The sequence below is a fragment of the Protopterus annectens genome, chromosome 1.part2 (assembly GCF_019279795.1).
Source record: "Protopterus annectens isolate FY-2018-M chromosome 1.part2, PAN1.0, whole genome shotgun sequence".
In the NCBI taxonomy this organism is placed as follows: domain Eukaryota; kingdom Metazoa; phylum Chordata; order Ceratodontiformes; family Protopteridae; genus Protopterus; species Protopterus annectens.
The window spans coordinates 328,624,849-328,648,937 of record NC_056727.1 but is presented as its reverse complement, the minus strand read 5'-3'; positions in this window follow the sequence as shown (position 1 = coordinate 328,648,937).

The window sequence follows — 24,089 nt, the reverse complement described above, 5'->3', positions numbered from 1 at the left end:
TATGCTACATAATATGATCTTGCGAAAACAGCTGCAGCAGGACCAGCATAGGGCTGGGCCAAACAGCCCCCCACCATTGCCAAGGCCATCACAGGCAGAGCATGACTCAGAGGAGGAACAACCTGAGCCTGCCCCAGTAGGCAGAAGGAGGTGTGCCCAGTATGCCCTGGCCTTGGCAAAGAGGCAACGCATAGCACATACACTGGCTCAGTAGGAACCCTGGGAATGATGCCCCCTCTGACTCACTCAAATAATAACAGGGATGCCTAAAATGACATGACCTGCTCACAAACATGTACAGGGAAGTGTAATATGCGCATCCGACAGAGGCAGCCCTGCAGCACCACCTGAGGCATGAATGCCATGTGTTAAGTAATGTAACACCATGTATTATATGCACACCTGAGGACCCTGACTAACATCCTACCCTCACCAAGCATCATGCCACAATATGACAATGAGATGATCAGGTGCAATAATTGACTGAAGTATTGCAGTTAGTCAAAGGGGATCCAATGTGTGCCAGCCTGGGATGACATGCTGAGCATGACATGATGCTCCACCTGCTAGGACTGGCGCGCACCTATCAGTGCAGGCCGTATGGATACTGGCAAAGGCTGTTGTTACCCACAGCGTGCCCTGAATAGGATAGGCTCAAAACACAAACCTACCTCCATAGGTATCAGAAGGGATAAGAATAAGTTAAGGGATAAGTCGAAACAGCAAGATGCATGCAGTCTAAACTCACCCAGTATGGAGAATGTTGATATCTGTGCTGTAACAGAAAACTGGGTCAAGGCTCACAACAGCACCCTAACACTACCAGGTTACACCTCATACTGTGCTGTACAGCCTCAAAACATGGAACAAGCTACAAAAGGAGGGTGACTAGCAATAATCATCAAGGATAACCACATCCCCATGTTGGTACCACAACAAGAAGCAGCATGGACTAGCCATGGTCAAGTAACAGTGGCTAAAACTCTCCCCCAGTTTATAGCCTGCTACAGACTACCGTCCCAACACCAGGAACTGCACCTGGCCTATGCTGGAATACATGAATATATCAAGTCCCCCAAACCACATTATATTGGGTGACTGAAAATACCCAGACATAGACTGGGAGCATTATACTAGCTCCAACACTGTAGGACAAAAGTTCATAGAATCCATAAACCAAAATGCCCAGGAACAATGTACCACTCCCACAAGAGGGGTAAGCATAGTGGATGTGATAATCAGCAACATGGGTACTGGATGGCAAGACGAGAAGTGTATTGCTCACTGGTAAAACCAGACCATAGAGTAATCACACTGGATATACAAATCCTGACCACAGTCCCTGGCCAGAAAACCACAGTGGAAAACATGTGTAAAGCAATATTTGCACTCCTCCAAACTGATGTGGAATCCATTAAAGGTCCTGTGCAGGTGCAAAATATGGGCCACACCTCAGAACCTGTAATACAGCCATTCCATGAACACTGCCAGGAATGCTTGGATTATGCAATCCTAAATTAAAACAAGACACAATGCCATACACGCAGGCATCTGGCATGGTGGCCACCAGCCATAACCAAACCATGCAAGAGAATGAGGAAGCTACTACATGATAGAGCAAACATAAACAATGAAGTAATCACTGATCAGTAGTATGGCAATAAAATAAGCCTAGCACTTGTTCTCAATACTTCTCTACTAAGTAAGCACTCTCATACTAAGTAAAGCACTACATCTACTTACCACCCCTGTGAATATCCACTTCCCTTAAAGGTATACCACTCCCTTATACTGCTCTAGCATGTCGAGTGGTAGATTACTGGCATCGTCTCCAGTTCAGCTGGTCAATCTGGGTATCTTGAGACAATGCTACGGTTGTCTCATGTACACAGACAACCCTCTCCTCCTCCCAACAAACACAAATACATGTGAGAGATGCAACTATATAGCCAAACTGGAGGCTGAGCTCTCTCAACTCAGGGCTGGCATGACCAGACATGAGGAGATGGAAACCACACACACAATAATCCCAGTCCCACATAGACCTACCACAACTGCAAACCAAACACATAAAAACACAAAGACATACTCGGAGGCTCTAAGAAAAAATTACCAAAACAACAGAGCCTCCCAAAGCAGACATTCAAAAACCCACCACCTCAAAACAAAACACATGCAACACATACTTCAATAAATCAGTGTGTCGACCAATCGCAGCCCTTAAGGCCAAACACCTTGCCTGATACGCTAGTAACAGGTGACTCCATAGTCAGACACACTGATGTCCCACTGATCAGGCTGAACAAGGAGAAGGTGACTGTGAGCTGTCTATCGGGAGCTAGGATCCGCCGCATAACACATGCACTCAGGTCACTCCAAAGCAAGTACAAATATGACTCCGTCATTGTCCATGCTGGTGTGAATGACCTGAGATGTACCTCCCTGGACTACATGAAAAGAGACATAGAGGAGCTCTCCGATTATGTAGCCCAGGCTGGTATGACCCTGACCCTGAGCAGCATCTTGCCCTCACCAAGAATGATACCACAATACAAAGACAAGATGATCAGCTTTAACAATTGGCTCAAGTACTGGTGTCATACTAAGGGGATCCAATGTCAGTCTGCCTGGGATGATATGTTGGACAAGCCACGCTGCTTCGCAAGGGTGGCTTACACCTGTCACCACTGGGCTTCCGGATATTGGCTAAGGCTCTTGCCACCCCCATAGTGCCTTTTTTAGGCAAGGCTCAAAAGACAAACCCACCTCCTTACAAAACAAAAATGGAAAAAAACTAAGGGTAATGCTGCTCAATGCCAGAAGTCTAAATCTCAAGATGCAGGCACTTGATGCACTCCTCAGCATGGAGAACATCGACGTCTGTGCAGTAACTGAAAACTGGTTCAAGGCTCCTGAGAGCACCCCAGCGCTACCAGGCTATACCTCGTATCATGCTTTTCAGACCCCAAACCCGGGCTGAACCACAAAGGGAGGGGGAGTGTCCATATTCATAAAGGACACCCACACCTCCAGGTTAGTAGCAACACATGAAGCATCAGAGACCATACAGGTGCAACTAACCATAGGCAAAACTGCTATACAACTGGTAGCATGTTACAGACCACCCTCCCAATCTCAAGAACCTCACTCAGCCTTCCTGAAGACATTGGAGGATATGAATGTATCACAAAATACCATCATACTGGGAGACGTCAACTACCCAAACATAGATTGCGTACATTATTCTAGCCCTAATACCTTAGCCCAAAGGTTCCTGGAATTCATAAATTCAAATGCACTGGAACAACTAGTCACCTCTCCCAATAGGGGAGATAATATACTAGACCTGATCATCACAAGCATGGGGACAAAATGCTCCACACCGGAAGTATACCCCTCACTAGTGAGATCTGACCACAAACTAATCACCCTGGATATACATATCCCATCTCCACCCCCAGCACAAAAGACCACAGTGAAAAACTTCTCAAAAGCAGACTTCACTCTTCTTAAGACTGAGATGGTATCCTTTAAGCCCACTGTGCCAGTGGATACCACATCCCACAATGCAGAATCCTTCACTAATGCTTTCTATGGACATTTCCAAGAATGCATGGATCATGCAATCCAAAACAAATCCAAGTCCCTATCCACCAAATGTAAGCATCCTGTCTGGTGGACCTCAGCCATAAACAAATTGTATAACAAAAGAAGGAAGCTACTGCACGTCAGAGCGAAATCCCATGAAGGGAAGACATCGCTGATCAACATCAGCAGAAAAATACGTTCTCTCATAAAAACATCCAAGGCAAACTATGAGAGAAAAATCGCTAAGGACACTAAAGATAACCACAAAGCCTTCTTCAGGTATGTTAGAAACCTGGGCGGAAACCCTCAGATATGCTCAGAGTTGGTTCACAACAACAAAAAATACACTGAACCCACAGATATTGCTAACATTCTGGCTGACAGGTTCAGTGCAAATTTCTCACCTCCTTCACCCCCAAAAGAAGAAATACTTATCCCAACTGAATGTAATCTCCCTGTCATCTCAGATGTCTAAGTGAGAACCGCCCTAAACAAAGCAAAAAACACAGCATCAATGGGTCCTGACGGTATCCCGGGGTGCATGTTACGTGAACTCCAAGAGGAGCTAAACCCACACATAAAAATGCTATTTAACCTTAGCCTTACTTCAGGATATGTACCTGAACACTGGCGTACAGCAACAGTGGTCCCACTCCACAAAGGGGGTGCCTCTACAGACCCTGGAAACTACCGCCCCATAAGCTTAACTAGCCTGGTCTGCAAAGCTATGGAAAGAATCATTATGGAACTCATAAACAGAGACATAGGGGACCTACATACACTTGACCCCACCCAGTTTGGCTTTGTAAAGGGCAGATCCTGCCTTTCAAACCTGGTTGACTTTTTCGAAACAGTCACTAGAGCCATTGATGAGGGCAAAGCAGTCCATACAGCATACCTGGACTTGGCTAAGGCCTTCGACACAATACCCCACTCAGGCATCATAGATAAGCTAAACAGCTTAAAAGTAAACCCTCATGTCACTAGATGGGTTGCAAACTGGCTAAAGGACAGAACCCATAAAGTTAAATTCGCTGGAGCAATGTCAGACTCAAAGCCAGTCACAAGTGGTGTCCCACAGGGATCTGTCCTGGGACCCCTCTTGTTTGGCATTTATTTCTCAGATGTTAAAGCAAACATGGGAGGGCTGTGGCTGACAAAGTTTGCAGATAACTGCAAACTAGTCACCATAGTTGATACACCAGCAGACACACACAACCTACAAAAAGGCCTCACTGAAACAGACAACTGGTGCCGTAGTCACGCCCTTAAACTAAATGCCAAAAAATTTATAGTCATCCCTTTTGGAAAAAACAAAGTACCCACAAATTATCACATAGACAGCAACCCACTGAGTATGGAAAAAGCAATCAGAGACCTAGGGGCCCAAGTAGACAGCGACCTCTCATTTGACACCCACGTTGCCAAAGTGGTTAGAAAAACATTCTACCTTGCACACCTCATCATGAAGGGATTCACATCCAGATCCAAGGATGTCATTGTACCCCTTCATTCCTCCCTCATCAGACCCATGATTGAGTACAATGCCCCATTTGGTATGTACCTCACCCGGCATTTGCAACAGCTGGAGAGACCACAAAAGTACCTCACCAAAAGGATCAAGGGTCTCCAACATATGTCTTATTCTGCCAGACTAAAGAAACTTCAGCTCTATTCAGTAGCATACTGCCTGCTCAGAGGTGATCTCTGCCTGATGTACAAGGCCATGTCCAATCAGGACCTGATGGACATGCTCCACCTCATAAATTCCAAATCCATCAGGACCAGGAGAGCTAAAGACTTAAACCTCGGCACAAGTATGGATAGGACATGCTGGAGGGATAGATTCATAACCCAGAGGCTTCACATGCTTTGGAACAGGATCCCAGTTCGTATTAGGCAGAGCCCCTCACTGACTCTCTTCAAGAGAAATCATGATGAGTGGATGGGAGATCATAAGTTTACCCCAGGGGTCACATCTGTGTCACTGCTAGACAGGGGCACAGTAAACTAATTATATTATATAAGGGGACCTTCATTGTGTCAATTACTAGACAGAGGCACAGTATTCTAGAACTATTCTGTACATTTATGTACCATTTCATGGTGTGGCAAAAGCCACATCACTATGGCTAGGCTGACAAATGCCCCAGGGCAGATAGCCTAGTACTATACTATGAAACTATGAAACTATGAAATATGTCCACACATACAATCCACTAAGGCCAGCCACAACAAGTTGAATCTGTGAATCTTGAGGCAATGTTACACCTGCCCCAAGTACACAGACAACCCCCAACTCCCCCCAAGAAATACAAATATATGTGAGAGATGCAACCATCTATCCAAACTGGAGGCTGAGCTCCCTCAACTCAGTACTCCCAAAACTAGTCAGGAGGAGAAGGTAACCACACACACCACAAACACAGTCCCACATAGACCTATCACAACTGCAAACCAAAGACATAAACACAGAAAATCATTCCCGGAGGCACAAATTACAAACACAGCACACCAACAGAGGCCTGTAAAGCAGACACCCAGTCAAACAACTTCCAAACATAGCACATGCAACACATAGTACACAAAGCTGGTGTGCCAAACAGTCACAGGCCAGAAGGAGAAACAACATGCCTGATACAGTTGTAATAGGTGACTCCATAGCGAGACACACTGCTGTCCCGCACACCAGACTGAACAAGGGAAAGGGTACAGTAAGCTGCCTGTAGGCTGCCACAATACGCCACATAACACAAGTATGCAGGTCACCCCAAAGCAAGTAGAAATATGATGCAGTCATAGTCCATGCTGGTGTGAATGACCTGAGATGTACCTCCCTAGACTACATGAAAAGAGACATAGATGAGCTCTCTGATTATGTAGTCCAGGCTGGTATGACACTCACCATTTGCAGCATCCTACCCTTACTAAGAATGATGCCACAGTACAAACATGGAATGATCAGTTATAGCAAGTGGCACACTTACTGGTGTCATTCCAAGGAGATCCAATGTCTGTCTGCTTGGGATGTCATGCTTGACAAGCCACGCAGCTGTCCCTGGGATGGCTTGCACCTGTTACCCTTGGGCGTCTGGATATTGGATAAGGCTTTTGCCACCTCCATAGAGCCTTTCGTAGGCAAGGCTGAAAAGACTAACCCACCGCCCTAGAAAACATAAGTGGAAAGAAACATAAGGGTAATGCTGACCAATGCCAGATGTGTAAACCCCAATATGCATGCTCCCGAGGCCATCCCCAGTATGGAGAACATCGATGTCTGTGCATTGACAGAATCCTGCTGCAAGCCTCCTGACAGCACACCAGCACTACCAGGTTATACCACATATCATGTGTCATGGCCCCAAAACCTGGAACAAAACATAAAAGGAGGGTGAGTATCCATATTCAGCACAGACACCCATACGTCCAGGTAACTGACAATGCACAAGGCATTGGAGTCCACCCATGTGCAACTAACTGTAGGCAAGACTGCTGCACAGTCTGTAGCATGCTACAGACCACACTCTCACACACATGAACCCCACCCAGCCATCCTGAAGACACTGGACAGTATGAATGTCCCACCAAATACCAAACAAGGTACCACAAAGTACCACATAGGTGGTAAACCATTATGTATGGAAGGAGTAATCAGGGACCTAGGGACACAAGTGGACAGTAACCTGTTATGTGACACTCACATTGCCAATGTGGCTAGGAAGACTGTCTACATTGGACACCGTATCATGAAAGGATTCACATCTACGTCAACAGTGGTCATTGTGCCCCTATACTGTTCTCTTATCACACCCATAATCTAGTACAATACCTCATAAGGGATGTACCTTACCTGACACCTGCAGCAGCTAGAAAGACCTCAAAGGTACCTCACCAAGAGAATAAAGGGTCTCAAATATATGTCATATGCTGCCTGGCTGTAGACACCCCAGCTGAATGCAGTCACATACTGCCTACACAGAGGCATTGCATGCCTGTTGTACAAGGCCATGCCCAACACAGGAGTAATGGACATGCTCCACCCCCACCCCCCACCCCCAGAATGCAAAATATCTATCCCAGCAGACTGCTGGCCCCCTGACATTGCAGATGCTGAGGTAACAGCCAGCATCTACAAAGCAAAACACACAGCAGCAATGGTATGAGATGGTGTCCTGGGCTGAGTCCAACATGGACTCCAAGACGAATGGAATGCCAAATCACACTACTGCTCAATGTCAGCCTTACTACAGGATATGTACCCAAAGAGCACCCCAGAAAACTCAAAGCCATCAGAGCTGTGAGAGTGAGAGATGTCAACCTCAACAAATAATGAAATAGGATGTGCTGGAGGGACAGATACATAATCCAGAGGCTCCCCACACCCTGGACCAGAATCCCACTCCATGTTAGGCAGAGCCCCTCACTGACACTCTTCAACAGGAATCTTGCCAAGTGGATGGATGATCATAGAGTTACACTGGGGGTCTTCACTGTGTCATGTCCAGACAGAGGCACAGGAAAGCAAATCATAAATGGCCATAATATCCACATAGCAAGGGATGGCGAAAGCCACACACACTCTGGCTAGGCTAACAAATGCCCTAGGGTGGATAGCCTATTATGAACCTATGAACCTATGAAGATACAAATTGTACAGGACACTAAGGATAATCCCAAGGCTTTCACAACTGATGGTAGGAACCATGTTGGGCATTCACAGGTATGCTCTGAATCGCACAAATATCATAAACAACATACCAAACACACACACATATTGCCAACATATATCCTGACAGGTGCAGTGCAACCCCCAGAATGCAAAATATCTATCCCAGCAGACTGCTGGCCCCCTGACATTGCAGATGCTGAGGTAACAGCCAGCATCTACAAAGCAAAACACACAACAGCAATGGTATGAGATGGTGTCCTGGGCTGAGTCCAACATGGACTCCAAGACGAATGGAATGCCAAATCACACTACTGCTCAATGTCAGCCTTACCACAGGATATGTACCCAAAGAGCAGTGTACAACAACAGTGGTCCTTCTCAACAAAGGTGTTTCCTGAATGGATACTGAAAACTACCACCCCAGAATCCTGAGAAGCTCGGTCTGCACAGCTATGGAAAGGATCAGCATGTACCGCAGACATAAAGATATTGGGGAACTACTGACACCGGACCCTACCCAGTGTGGCTTTCATAAGTGCAGATCCTGCCCCTAAACATGTTTGACTCAATTGAAACAGTCATTAAGGTCATTGATGAGGGCAATGTGGTCCACACAGCATAGCTGGACCTTGCAAAGGCTTCTATACAATACCCTACGTGTTCATTATAGATATGCTCACCAGCTTAAATATAAACCCCTATGTCAGTAGAGGGGTTGCAAACCAGACCAAGAACAGAACAGACATGGTCAGACATGCTGCAGCCATGTCAGACTACAAACCAGATATAACTGGCATCCCACAAGGCTTGGTCCTGGGATCTCCCTCGTCTGGTATATATGTCCCATAGGTACAGGCCAAGATGGAAGGACTGTGTCTGAACATGTTTGCAGAGGACTACAAACTGCTCACCATATATGATCCACCAGCTGACACAAGCATCCCACAAAAGGGCCACATAGAAACAGACAACTGGTGCCATAGCCATGTCAGCAAGCTAATTGCAGAAAAGTGTATAGCCAACCCCCCGTGGATATACAGTAAGTGCCCACCAATTACCACATAGGTGTTAACCCATTACGTACTTAACATGTAATGAGAGACCTGGGGACACAAGGTGATAGATATCCTGCATTGGACAAACATGTGCTGTAGTGTTTACAGAAACATACCATATACCCACCTAATCATTAAGGTTGTCAGATCTAGATAAGGGGAGGTCATTGTGGCTCTGCAGTCATCCTTCATCAACGTTACAATTGACTACAATAGCCCCTGTGGGATGTACCTCAGCAGACACCTCCATCAACCGTAAAGTCCCCAACAGTACGTCACCAGGAGTATCAAAGAGCTTGCACAGATGCCATGTGTTGCCTGATTAAACAAACTGCAGCTACACATGCTGCCATACTGCCCACCCAGAGGCAAGCTGTGCCTGATGTATAAAGCCATGTCCAAGCTGGTATCAATAAACATGCTGCACCTTGTACAATCTGAATGGCAGTGAGCTATGCACATGAGAGACCTGAACCCCAGCACTGACTTACATAGGACAAGCTGTTCTGCATGGTCCATAACACAGAAGCCACCCCCACCCATGAGTAAACCCCCAGTACAGGCTACCCATAGAGTCACTTATCGATTTACCTCAAGAGGAATCTTGATGAGTGGATGGGAGATGGTAGCTTTATCCTGGGTATCACTGTCATGTCACAGGTAGACAGAGGCACAGTATACTAACCATGACATATGTCATGGCAAACTCCACTTACAATGTGTGTCGAAGGACAAACACACTCTCCGACTAGCATTAGAAATGGCCTAGGGCACATCGCTAGTGTTTGCAAATGTACACCTATGTTGTGGAATACACTACCAATGTTGGACAAGCCTGGTTTAAGTAGTTCATATCTGAACATAATGCAACATGGTCAGATGTGCACAACTGGCCCCTAACCAGGCTGTTGTGCTCACTATGGAAATGTAAAGCAGTGACAGGACTAAAGCCCAGGATACTGTCCACCACAGTCAAAGTACTGAACCAGTACACAATACAGTACTACAGTGTTAGGTCAGTGTGAAAGGATGTTGACAACTGTATGCAAAGTATCCCATGCAAACCCTGCAGGCACAGTATAATCCTGTTGTGTTCACACACAAAGCAGTTGTACAGTAACTACACAACATGACACACAACACACAACCATAAACGGGAGACATTTGTTGAAGTTCACACTCATCCACAAATGTGGTGGGCTGCAGAGTTCAATATATGGAATGCTCACACTGGGCATGCTCACACACTTGATAAATGAGACATATGTCAGACAACATGCCATGGGAAGGCTGAACTGGGCATGCTCACACACTTAGGCCAAATCTCAGTTTAGCAGTTGGCCACACATATCTGGTATTTTTACGTGTTATTCCAGGAACCAACCACATTACGGCAATCTGCCCAGTGCACACAGTTAAATGACTACAGAGACATAAGTGATATAGTGGATCCCTCCCATATGCAAACATCTTCCACAGATACACAAGTTGTTCATACAAACAGGGAATGCTATGGCAATAAAGACGTGCAAACAGTCTATCAGCAACAAATAATGTGCATTTGACAATTAAACATATGGGTGTAGAGGTCAACACTAGGTTGTTTGCCCTAGGGAATGACAGCTTAGCCAGAGTGTGCTTGGCATCTGCCTCCCCACAGGATGCACATTCCCCTTTCTAAACGCCGATGATGTCAGCACCCTATAAGTACAGCAGGAGAAGAGAAACTTCTCAGTAATGCAAATAGCGCACTCCGCTAATGCGTCTGTCTCAAGTGTCATAACATAGGTAGGGGTTTGAATCCTGCAAATGCTCAGGGTGGGTGTGTGTGAGCGGGGTTGGCGTGTGTGCAAGTCTGTGGGATTGAAATGTCCCTTTTGGCAACTGGGAAAACACACTACAGGATGCACATTACCCTTTCTAAACACTGATGATGTCAGCACCCTATAAGTACAGCAGGAGAAGGGAAACCTCCCAGTAATGTGAAAAGCGCACTCTACTAATGCGTCCGTCTCAAGTGTCATAACATAGTTAGGTAGGGGGTTGAATCCTGCAAATAGCAAGTGTGTGTGTTTGGCTGAGGGGGGTTAGTGTGTGTGCAGTTGTGTGTGTGAGGGAAATGTTCCTTTTGGCAACTAGGAGAACAGACTACAGGATGCACATTCCCCTTTCTAAACACTGATGATATCAGCACCCTATAAGTATAGCAGGAGAAGGGAAACCTCCAACGAATGCAAATAGCACGCTCCGCTAACGCGTCTGTCTTGAGTGTCATAACATAGTTAGGTAGGGGTTTGAATCCGGCAAGTGTGTGTGGCTGAGGGGGGTTAGTGTCTGTGCAGTTGCGTGTGTGAGGGAAATGTTCCTTTTGGCAACTAGGAGAACAGACTACAGGATGCACATTCCCCTTTCTAAACACTGATGATGTCAGCACCCTATAAGTATAGCAGGAGAAGAAAAGCCTCCCAGTAATGTGAATAATGCGCTCCGCTAATGCGTCCGTCTTGAGTGTCATAACATAGTTAAGTAGGGGTTTGAATCCTGCCAAATGGCAAGTGTCTGTGTGTGGCTGAGGGGGGTTAGTCTGTGTGTAATTGTGTGTGAGAGAAATGTCCCTTTTGGCAACTAGGAGAACAGACTACAGGATGCACATTCCCCTTTCTAAACACTGATGATGTCAGCACCCTATAAGTATAGCAGGAGAAAAAAAACCTCCCAGTAATGTGAATAGCGCGCTCCACTAATGCATCTGTCTTGCGTGTCATAACATAGTTAGGTAGGGGTTTGAATCCTGCAAGTGTGTGTGTGTGTGGCTGAGGGGGGTTAGTGTGTGTGAGGGAAATGTCCCTTTTGGCAACTAGGAGAACAGACTACAGGATGCACATTCCCTTTCTAAACACTGATGATGTCAGCACCCTATAAGTATAGCAGGAGAAGGGAACCCCCTCCCCCCCAGTAACGCGAATAGTGTGCTCTGCTAATGCATCTGTCTCAAGTATCATAACATAGTTAGGTAGGGGTTTGAATCCTGCAAATGACAAGTGTGGTTGTTTGGCTGAGGGGGGTTAGTGTGTGTGCAATTGTGTGTGAGAGAAATGTCCCTTTTGTCAACTAGGAGAACAGACTATAGGATGCACATTCCCCTTTCTAAACACTGATGATGTCAGCGCCCTATAAGTACAGCAGGAGAAGACAAACCTCCCAGTAATGCGAATAGCGCACTCCGCTAATGCACCAGTTTTGAGTGTCATAACATAGTTAGGTAGGGGTTTGAATCCTGCAAGAGTGCGTGTGTGTGGCTGAGAGGGGTTAGTGTGTGTGCAATTGTGTGTGAGGGAAATGTCCCTTTTGGCAACTAGGAGAACAGGCTACAGGATGCACATTCCCCTTTCTAAACACTGATGATGTCACACCCTACAAGTACAGCAGGAGAAGGTATGTGGCATGGACAATGACTGAGTCATATGTGTCCATGCCTCTGACTGACCTGTATGCTTGTGTTATGTGGTGGACCATAGTGCCCCACAGGCATATCACTGTGACCTTCGCCTTGTCTAGCCTGGTGAGCGTGACCATACTGTACCGGACAATAAAGGTAGCTAACACAACTGTGGCAGGTGTGTTGTGTAGCCGTACAGGCTGTGACTGGCACACAGGATTTGTGTGCTATGTGTTATGTGTGATGTGTTCAGGCATAACGTCTGCCTGTGTGCCAGCTGCAGAGGTGTGTGCCACTCAGACAGGATGCTATTCTAAGGCTCCACGAATGGCCCAGTGTGTTCACGTGCTTGTATTGCTGTCAGTGTAGGTCTACATCAGACTGGTATTGTAGTCACTGTAGCATTGCATGCCACCTGACAGGTTATGCCAGTACTGGGTTCAGAGTGCTTAGTCCCCAGTCTGGCTATGTGGTTCCATCTCATACATGTGTTGTACGTCCATGTGTAGGGGAGAGGGTTGACTGTGTACATGTGGCAGCTGTGACATTGCCACATGACCCACATATTCCACAACTGTAGCATAGAGGTGACTGACAACTGACCTTTGAACATGCTACCATAGTATTGTGATTGCCATGGTGATTAACAGCACATAGGGCCAATGGGAAACAAGGTACATAGGTTCATAGGTTCATAGCGTCATACTAGGCAATCTGCCCTAGGGCATTTAAGAACCTAGCCAGAATGTGTTTGGCTGTCGCCATCCATTGTAAATATATCTTGCCATGCCCTTTTCTGAGGTTAGTATACTGTGCCTCTGTCTAACAGTGACACAGAAGTGATACCCGGGGTAAACCTACAATGTCCCATCCACTCATCAAGATTCCTCTTGAAGAGAGTCAATGACGGACTCTGCCTAACCTGGACTGGGATTGTATTCCAGAGTGAAGTGAGCCTCTGGGTTATGAATCTGTCCCTCCAGCATGTCCTATTTCAGTGCTGAGGCTCAGGTCTCTCAAGCGTGTATCCCGATGGGATTGGGATATTCTCAGGTGCAGCATGCCCATTAATTCTGGGTTCGACATGGTGTTATACATTAGGCACAGATTGCCTCTGAACAGGCGGTATGCCACTGAGTAGAGCTGGGGTTTATTTAACCGGTCAGCATATGGCATCTGTTTGAGCCCTTTGATCCTCTTGCTGAGGTACTTGTGGGGTCTTTCCAGTTGCTGCAGGTGTCTGGTAAGGTACATCCTGACAGGGGGATTGTACTCAATTATGGGCCTGATGAGGGATGAGTAAAGAGGCACCATGCCCTCCCCTGATGTAGATGTGAATCCCTTCAAGATGGGGTGGGCTATATACAATGTCTTTCTAACCACTTTGGCCACGTGGTTGTCAAATGAGAGATTGCTATCAACTTGGGTCCCCAGGTCCCTAATTACTTCTTCTGTACGTAATGGAGTACCACCTATGTGGTACTTTGTGGGCACTTTGTTTTTGCCAAAGGGGATGACTATACACACTTTTGCATTCAGCTGGAGGCCATGGCTCTGGCACAGGTTGTCTCTTTCTATGATTCCCCTTTGAAAGATGCTTGTGTCGGCTGGAGAGTCGATTATGGCTGCCAGTTTGCAGTCATCTGCATATTTGGTCAGCCACAGTCCTTCCGTGTTGGCCTGTACCTCCGATAAATATATACCAAACAAGAGAGGTCCCAGGACTGAGCCTTGTGGGACACCACTCGTAACTGGTTTGGAGTCTGGCATGGCTCCAGCAATACTAACCATGTGGGTTCTGTCCTTGAGCCAGTGTGCAATCCATCTAGTGACATAGGGGCTTATATTTCAGCTGGTGAGCTTCTCTAGAATGCCCGAGTGGGGTATTGTTATGAAGGCTTTTGCGAGGTCCAGGTAGGCTGTGTGAACCACCTTCCCCTCGTCAATGGCCTTGGTGACTGTTTCAAAGAAATCAACCAGGTTTGAGAGGCAGGATCTGCCCTTAACAAAGCCAAACTGGGTATGAACCAGTGTCTGTAGGTCTGCAATATCTATATTTATGTGGTCCATGATGATCCTTTCCATAGATCTGCAGACCAAGCTAGTGTGGCTTATGGGGTGATAGTGTCCAGGATCCATTGAGGCACCACCTTTCTGTAGAGGGACCACTGTTGCTGTATGCCACACTTTGGACACATATCCTGTAGTAAGGCTGGGATTGAACAGTAGGTTTATGTTTGGTAGTAGCACGTCTTGGTGGTCATGTAGGACACAGCCCGGGACACTGTCTCATCCCATTGATGCAGTGTGTATTGCTTTGGAGAGGGCGGCTCTTACCTGAGCATCTGAGATGTCAGGGGGGGCAGCACTCTGCTGGGATACATATTTGACCTTTCAGTGTGGAGGGGGGTGGGAAGTTTGCACCGAACCTGTCAGCTAGAATGTTGGCAATGTCTGTGGGTTTGGTGTTTCTATTGACAGTTTGGACTACCTCTGAGCATATCTGGGAATTACCACCCAGGTTCCTAACATAACTAAAGAAAGCCTTGTGATTATCCTTAGTGTCCTGTGCAATTTCTCCCGAAGCTGGCCTTAGACAATCTTATGAGTGCCTGTAGTTATTTGCTAATACTAATCAGTGATGCCTTCCCTATTTGGGAATTTGCTGTATCATTTAGTAGCTTCCCCCTTCTATTGTGTAGTTTGTTTATGGCTGGGGTCCACCAGACAGGACGTCTGCCTTTGGAGGATTGGGTCTTGGTTTTATTCGGGATCACATGATCCATGCATTCCTGAAGGTGTCCATAGAATGCGTTTATAGAGGAATCTGCGGTCTGGTCTGTAGTTTCCACAGGCCCGGGGTCTTTGAAGGTTTCCACCTCAGTTTTGAGGAGTGTGCATTTGCTTTAGAGAAGTTGTTCACTGTGGTGTTCTGGGCAGGGGGTGGGGTCAGGATGTGACTATCCAGTGAGATTAGTGTATGGTCCGATCTTACCAGTGAGGGATACACTTCTGGTCTGGATCATAGAGTCCCCATGTTGGTGATGATCAGGTCCAGTATGTTTCCCCTTCTTGTGGGAGTGGTAACAAGTTGTTCCATAGCATTTGAGCTCATATATTCTAGGAATCTTTGCCCTAGGGTGTTGGAGCTAGAGTCATGCTCCCAGTCCATGTTTGGGTAGTTGACGTTGCCCAATATAATGGTGTTTGGAGAGACCTTCATATTTCCACTGTTCACAGGATGGCCAAGTGCAGTTCATGGGTTTGTGAGGGTGGTCTGTAGCAGGCTATAACCTGGAAGGCAGTTTCACCCATTGTTGGTTGCACATGGATAGTCTCTGATGCTTGGTGCTTTGCCACCTACCTGGAGGTGTGGGTATCTTTGATGAATATCAATACTCCCCCTCCATTTGTGGTTCGTTACAAGTTTTGGGGCTGAAAAGCATGGTATGAGGTTAAACCTGGTAGTGCTGGTGTGCTCTCAGTAGCCCTGAACCAGGCATCTGTTACTGCACAGATATCGATGTTCTCCATGCCAAGGAGAGTTTCGGGTGCATGCATCTTGAGGTTTACACTTCTGGCATTGGGTAGCATTACTCTTAGTTTCTTATCCCTTGTGATACCTATGAAGGTGGGCTTGTCATTTGAGCCTTGCCTAACATAGGCACTATGGGGGTAGCAAGAGCCTTTGCCAATATCTGAAAGCCCAGGGGTGACAGGTGCAGGCCGTCCCTAGCGAAGCAGGTGGTTCAACAGAAGATGAATATGTGAAGGTGTAGTGCCTGTGATTAGTTATCAGTAGCATATATGACTGCTCACGTGGACACATGCCAGGTAAGTCATATGCACTGTGTCACAGGCAACGTACATGTGAACAGGACAAACAGTGATATTCTGTCAAGTGAGACATGGACATACATATAGTAAGCTATGCAGATGGCACTATGAGTCCACAGAAGCTCTATAACTATGCATTGCAGGTGGGATCAGTATTCCAGGGTAATTGCAAGCAAACATGCATGCAAACAAAGCTACAGTAAACAGGGCTGCATGTAGTCCATTGTACAACAAACAAGCTGTACCACTTCCGGTAGGTAACACTGCAAATATGCAGGCACTATGCACATGTACATGGAAATACACGGGTCAGATGGCTAGGGTCCAGTCTCAGTGCACACAAGTGTACAGACCATGTACTGTCAGGATGTACAATAACTGGATGGAAACCCATGTGCTCATACCTGTAGTAATACACATGTCAAATAACAGACACTGAGCCTTCACTCAGTGGTTCCATACTTAGTAGGATGTATGCTACCTGGCCTGCCACCACAGTATCCCTGACATATATGGGGACTCTCCCTCCTGTGACAGTTAGTTTTGTGTGTTGGGGCTGTCTAGCATGGTATGAGATGTGAGCTTGCAGTGCTAGGGTGCTCCTGTGTGTCCTGTACCAGTCGTGTAGTACTGCACACATATCAACATCCTCAAACATCCGCATTGCAGAGTCCAGTGTGGGCAACATGCCACTTGCAGTTTACATGTCCATCATTGCGTATTACTACATTCATTACCTTATCCCCTGTGCTACCTATGTATGTAGCCTTCTGTTGACATCATTACCACCAGTATGCACACATGTGCAGATGATACACTATGGTACTTACCATGGGTGTAGACAACAGTACATGACAATCACACCCTTACTGCATCAGGCATGCTGTGATATACCCACAATTAATTCAGCACACAGTACTGTTAACAACATGATACTATTACTACACGTCTATGTGGTCACCCTGTGCATCAGCAACATGTTAACCTGTACCTGCACAGTTGTTACAGATTGCAGGAGGTGGCACAGTTTCATCATATGCACAGGGTGTGAACTTGGTATGCCTGAGTCAGCCACCGATACCAGTAGAAGGTGGGGCGATGTTGATGCAGTGTGTGCGTGTATGCGGTAGCCCTAAGTGTTGTCAATTCGCATGTGTGTATGGATGCACACAGTTCCACCTCATGGCTGCCATATACTGGTGTTTGTGGACAGCCACAGACTGTACCTGCCAGGTCATACAGATCAGTGTCTCTGGCCACGGACACGGTACCTGTGCCTTGCAGGGGTGCTACGGACCATATCCGGTACCAACCCAGACTGGGTACTGTCATCAGAAGCAGGTATTCGTTGACTGGACACAGAACCCTATCGGGCCTGGCCAGAGCCACGTGCACGTGGTCTCCTGGGGTGGTCTGATGACAGCACAGATCCAGCATTGCTGGGGATGCTGCTGGCACTACAGGGGTGGCCGCGGCCCTGTTGTCATCCGCGATGACTGCCAGCTGCTGCTGTTGCTGGCATACGGCCACATCGATGCCTCAACCGTCCACCATCGCCCTGGCTCATGGACATGTAGTTGTGGAGCCGGTCTAATATGTCCCCACAATGTCTGTCTATGACATCGGTAAAATCACGGATGGCAGCCGCAATGTCACGCATACTGTCAGTCATGGCTGTGCAACATGCTGTCAGCTCCCTCAGACCCTGTCTGGTGTACCGTTCCATACGTGACTGTGCCTGCATGACAGCCCAAAACATAGCTGAGGCTGTAAGACCTCTGTGGGCACATCTGACAGGGGCAGTACGCCCACGGATGCTCCCACGAGAACCCCTGGACATATGTCTGTGTGGTACCATCTCTGGGCCATGCCCATGGCTGCTGTGTGGGGAGGCATGTGCCACAGATACCACATTACCCTGGTCAATGCCCACTGTATGCTGTCCATCACCTAGGGACATTGGTGACAAAGGGTGTATTGGCAGGATAACTGTGCGCATTGATGGGGTCGACAGCTGTGTACTGTCAATCGGCTGACCAATGGTGGACCCTGGCATACATTCCTGTGCCATTACACAGATGTTATCATTATCAGTACCCATGGCACCTGATTCAGGTTCCCTGCTACATGACACCAGAGCAGCACCAGAACCTGTGGGAGGGAAACAGGAAACACAGTTTACAATGTCTACACATTACCAGTGATGCACACATCCACACATGCACAGGTGGACACATGCACACATGCAAACATGCACAGGTGCACACATGCACAGGTGCACACATGCACAGGTGCACACATGCACACATGCGCACATGCACAGGTGCACACATGCACACATGCACAGGTGCACAGGTGCACAGGTGCACACATGCGCACATGCACACATGCACACATGCACACATGCGCACATGCACACATGCGCACATGCACAGGTGCACACATGCACACATGCACACATGCACAGGTGCACACATGCACACATGCACACATGCACACATGCGCACATGCACAGGTGCACACATGCATACATGCACACAGTTTCACACAATTGTGCAGTACTCAGTATGAGTGATATCAACACACAGACACAGACACACCTACATGCATACAAAGAGCACTACTAAGTGAGCCTAATATTACTATCACTATCAAGACTATTACAGGTATTGTTAATACACACTCACCAGCATGGATAGGCTGCATTGCTGTTACACCGGAGGGACCTGCAGACGTGAAGAAACTAATGTCAGTGGGCACAACTGTGCCATTGTTGCTGAGTATGATACATTTCAGTAGTACAACAGTCGCCTTTCACAGGTCAGCTGCTAATATAGAGGATATCACACTTGCACATTAAATACTATGGTGACAGCTACAAACCAAGGACACACCTCACACATGCATTAACTACCAGTGTACACAACAGTCAACTATACATATGGCATATTACCTGCACGCTCACTTTCTTGCTGCTGCGTGGCTCCAGCCTCCATCATAATGCATGTCTGCTGCTGTTGTTTGCTGGCGGACTGGAGCCACTACACTCATGAGTAGTCCTTCCAGTCTGGTGAGTGGGGGATGTGTAGCCACCCCACCACCTATGGCGACCTGTTGCCTGTGGATATCTGACGCACGCTGACGGACATTTCTGATTAAATCACTGCAGTGATGTCATACCTGCTCATATGTCCTATTATGTGTGCCTATGTCATTTACCCGACGGACCAGGTCTTGCCACAGTGCAGGCCTCTCCTGCTGATTCTGGCTGGTGCGGGAAAAGAGGATTGCATAATCCCGCACCAGGCTCTGGTGTATCTCCTCATCCTCAGCTGTGGAGTAAGCGGGATTCCGCGGGTGAGCCATGTACCTGAAAAAAAAAATAATCTGATATCAGCAATATATGTCAGCAGAATTTGGCACACATACTACACATGCTACTTGACTGTTATGATACAACATATCTCACATATATAGCATCTGTCTGTCTATTGGTGGATACACATGTAAATGGCCAGGTATCAGTGCTCAGCCAGCAACTGTGCAACAGTACCTGGCACACTCCATACGACATACTACAAAACCCCAGCAGTCAGAACACTGATTCAGGTCAAGAGCACCTCCTCACTCTGGAGGTTTGTATCTAGGTACTATATGGCCTACATCATCAACTACTGTGAGCTGACCACACACTAATTGCCCTAGATATACATATCCCACCTCCACCACCAGCACAAATGACTATAGTGAATAACATTGCAGATGCAAACTTTACACTTTGTAACAGTGACATGGTATCCTTTCAGCCCACTGGGCCAGTGGCAGATACAACCCACAATGCTGACCCCTACACAAATGCTTTCTACAGACATCTCCGAGAATGCATGGATCATGCAATCCCATATATGACCATGACACTCTCCACAAAGGGACAGCATCCTGTGTGGTGGACCCCAGCCATAGACAGATTGTATTACAAAAGATGGAAGCTACTGCAAGACAGAGCATAATTCCATAAAGGGGAGGCATGTCTGAGCAGCACTAGTAAGGATCTATTTTCCATCATACAAACATCCATGGGCAACTTTGAGAGGGAAATCAAGAGGGACACTACAGATAACCAGAAGGCCTTCTTCAGTTATGTTAGCAACCTGGTCAGAATCCATCCTCTATGCCCGTAGTTAGTACACAACAACATATATTTCACTGAAACCACAGATATTGACAACATTGTGGCAGACAGGTTCAGTGCATGTGTCACCCCGCCCTCTCCCCCAAAATAAGACATAGTTATCCTGGCTGACTGTAACCTCCCTGTCATCACAGATGTCCAGGTGAGAGCCGCCCTCATGAAAGCAGAATACACAACATGACTGGGACCTGATGGTATCCCCAGGTGCATGCTACATAAACTCTGACAGGAGCTAAACACACATATAGAAGTGCTATGTAACACTAGCCTGACTACAGGATATGTACCTGTACACTGGCGCACAGCAGCAGTGGTTCCACTCCACGAAGGAGGCACCTCAACATACCAATACAATACAACACAATACATTGCATTACAATACAATACTATACAATATGCTATTGCCCCTGGGACTACAGCAGCATACTGTTCTGCTACCCTGACCATTGTGACACATGTGGTGTGATGGTACCTGCTGCTGTCACACAGTTACACAGGGTGACTCATATGGCATATTACCTATCTGACTAACATTCAGCAGGGGTATGTGTGACATGTACTCATGGGGAGTCTTGCTTCTTAACACTGTGTGGTTTATTGCAGGGTATGTCTTATCTGTGGGTAGGGACTTTTACCTACACATGTGCTCTCTATTGCAGTGGCATGGATGACACACAGCAGTCATTTAGGTTGTGGATGGTGTGAGGTGTTACTATGGTTGTTGGACATCTGTCATGGGTGTGACTTACGTATGTAAATCCGGGAGTGGTAACCTCTATGTGGGTAGTATGTGTGTACTCTGTGGTGTTGTCAGTCACTGTGCATTGGTAATGTGTTTCAGTGCATTGTCACAGTGTTGTACATGTCACTGTGTCCTTCTCCATATCTGTAGCTGTCATGTGAGGTCCATACCATGGCATCCATTATGTGGTGTGGAGGGGTACACCAACCTACATGTCCATAGCTGACACACCATGTCTGCTGACACATACCATGTGCAGGTATTCCAGGAATATTTTGCCACTGAGAATATCATTGGGGACACTATTGTACACATTTATGACCCTGTTCACCCCTGACACATGCAGTGGTGGGCAGCCAAGCACATATCTGGTGGTTACTGGTGTAGGTGATTTAAAATGGGGTATGGTACTCCGGTTTTGACACTGGTGTTCACTCCATGCCTTTGTCACCAGGCACCTGTTGCAATACATCTGTACACATGTGCCTCACTCAGGATATATATACATCTCTGTCTCTCTCTCTCTCTCTATATATATATATATATATATATATATATATATATATGTATATAGATATATATATATATATATATATATATATATATATATATATATATATATATATATATATATATATATGTCTGTATACATATACATATATATATATTGATGTGCATATATTGCTATAGATGTGGAGAGAGGGGGACACAGAGGGGGTGAGAGTGACAGAGGGGGTGGGACAGGGGGTGTTGAGGTCATCATATACAGTCATACCTGTAGATAGTCAGATCAGTCTGTCTATGTATATGTATCTACATATATCTATATCTGCATGTGTGCATTACATATATATGTTTGTACATATTCTATTTACATCTGTCTATGTATTCCTACATCTCTCTCTATGTATGTATGCATATATGCATATCATATATATATATATATATATATATATATATATATATATACATACATACATACATACATATTTTGACATACATACGTATCCATATGATAGACAGGTATATCAACATGTTTGTCTACCATACTGTATACACACACTATCATACTGCTAAACATACATAACTGTGAAACCTACTTTGTACATTGCACTACAACCTACAGTCAACCTACATTGATATGTGCACATAGATGCTCTCACATACAGATGTATGTACAGCCTTCACTGATAGTTGCTGTATGTCCCCTGCCCTTTACACATCTTCATATACATATGGATACAGACCAATGACACATATGGAGGGTTCACCGTATGTAGACCTTTATAGTATTACTTTACATTACCTGTGTTTGTCACAACTGCTTGTGTTGCCATCTGGTTTTCTATCCTGCTGCTCCACTTCCCAGTTGTCAGCTTTCAGGTGGCTGTTGCTGAACAGTTTTGTTTGTGTCTGCTTAATTTCAGTTTTCTCTGTCTCTGTCTCTGTCTCTGTCTCTCTCTCTCTCTGTCTGTCTGTCTGTCTGTCTGTCTCTCACGTCCTCCTCAGGGTGCAATAAAAGTATTGCATGTGTGGACTGGGAGTACAGCATACTTTTGTAGGTATCTGCATATGCCCATGTGATGGCCTCTGCACCAATTGTTAGCCAGCATTTGCTAATTGCATGCAGCCAGTTGTGTACTGACTGCAGTTCTCACTGTGACTTCAGAACAGTGCTATAAAAAGGTATGTGAGATAGGCGTAGCCCTTTCAGATTTTAAGGGCAGGGACCATGCTGGTATGCTGTGGACAATGTTCTGTGAGTGTAAATGTTGGTATCTCTCTCAAATTTCCAGCTGTGTTGTAGATTAACATTCCTCCATTCATTTCTCCAGTTTCCTGTACTAACTGTGTATGTACACTAACACCTACAACTACTACTACTGTTAATGTGTGTGTGTGTGCTTTCCTTTCACTTTTGTTTGCACTTTGTTGCTAAGGCTTCAATATTTGCCCTTTATAGTCACTACTTGTATGCCTGCTAGGTGTCCTGACTGTAGTGTGCTGCTGTTGCTTTCCTATTTTCCATGTACATTCACACCTTGGAATGCTTGCTATATCTGCTAGGGTGTTACAGCATGCTGTGTGGTCTGGCCATGGTGTGGGCCTTGACATCTATTAGGGTATTTTAGTATGCTGCTGAGCAGGCCCCAGAGACTCTCAGGTTCATCTGTTATCTGCCTCATGGAATGGTACATATCAGTGGGGTACACCCATTAAATTGTCTGGTATGCTGCAGTTGTGACTGTGGGTTAGCATGAGCATATGTATTACTACACTTATTCTGCCATGCAAGTGGTGAATACTTTCAGGACTCCATAGTTACCATTGCATGTGTTGTTACACCTTTCTGCCTACTGTTTGTACATTTCACATGGAGTCTGTGGGGCATCCCTGTAAGTCATTCACTGTTGGTATGTCTAGGCTTTTAACTATTAAAATATGGTGGTGTCAGACCTCTCATGTGTACAATTATTTGCAGGCTGTCCACATTACTGCCTCATATTTTGGTCAATATCGCATGCACAGCTTTTTCTGGCAAATCACTCTGGGCTCAGGTCGGAATA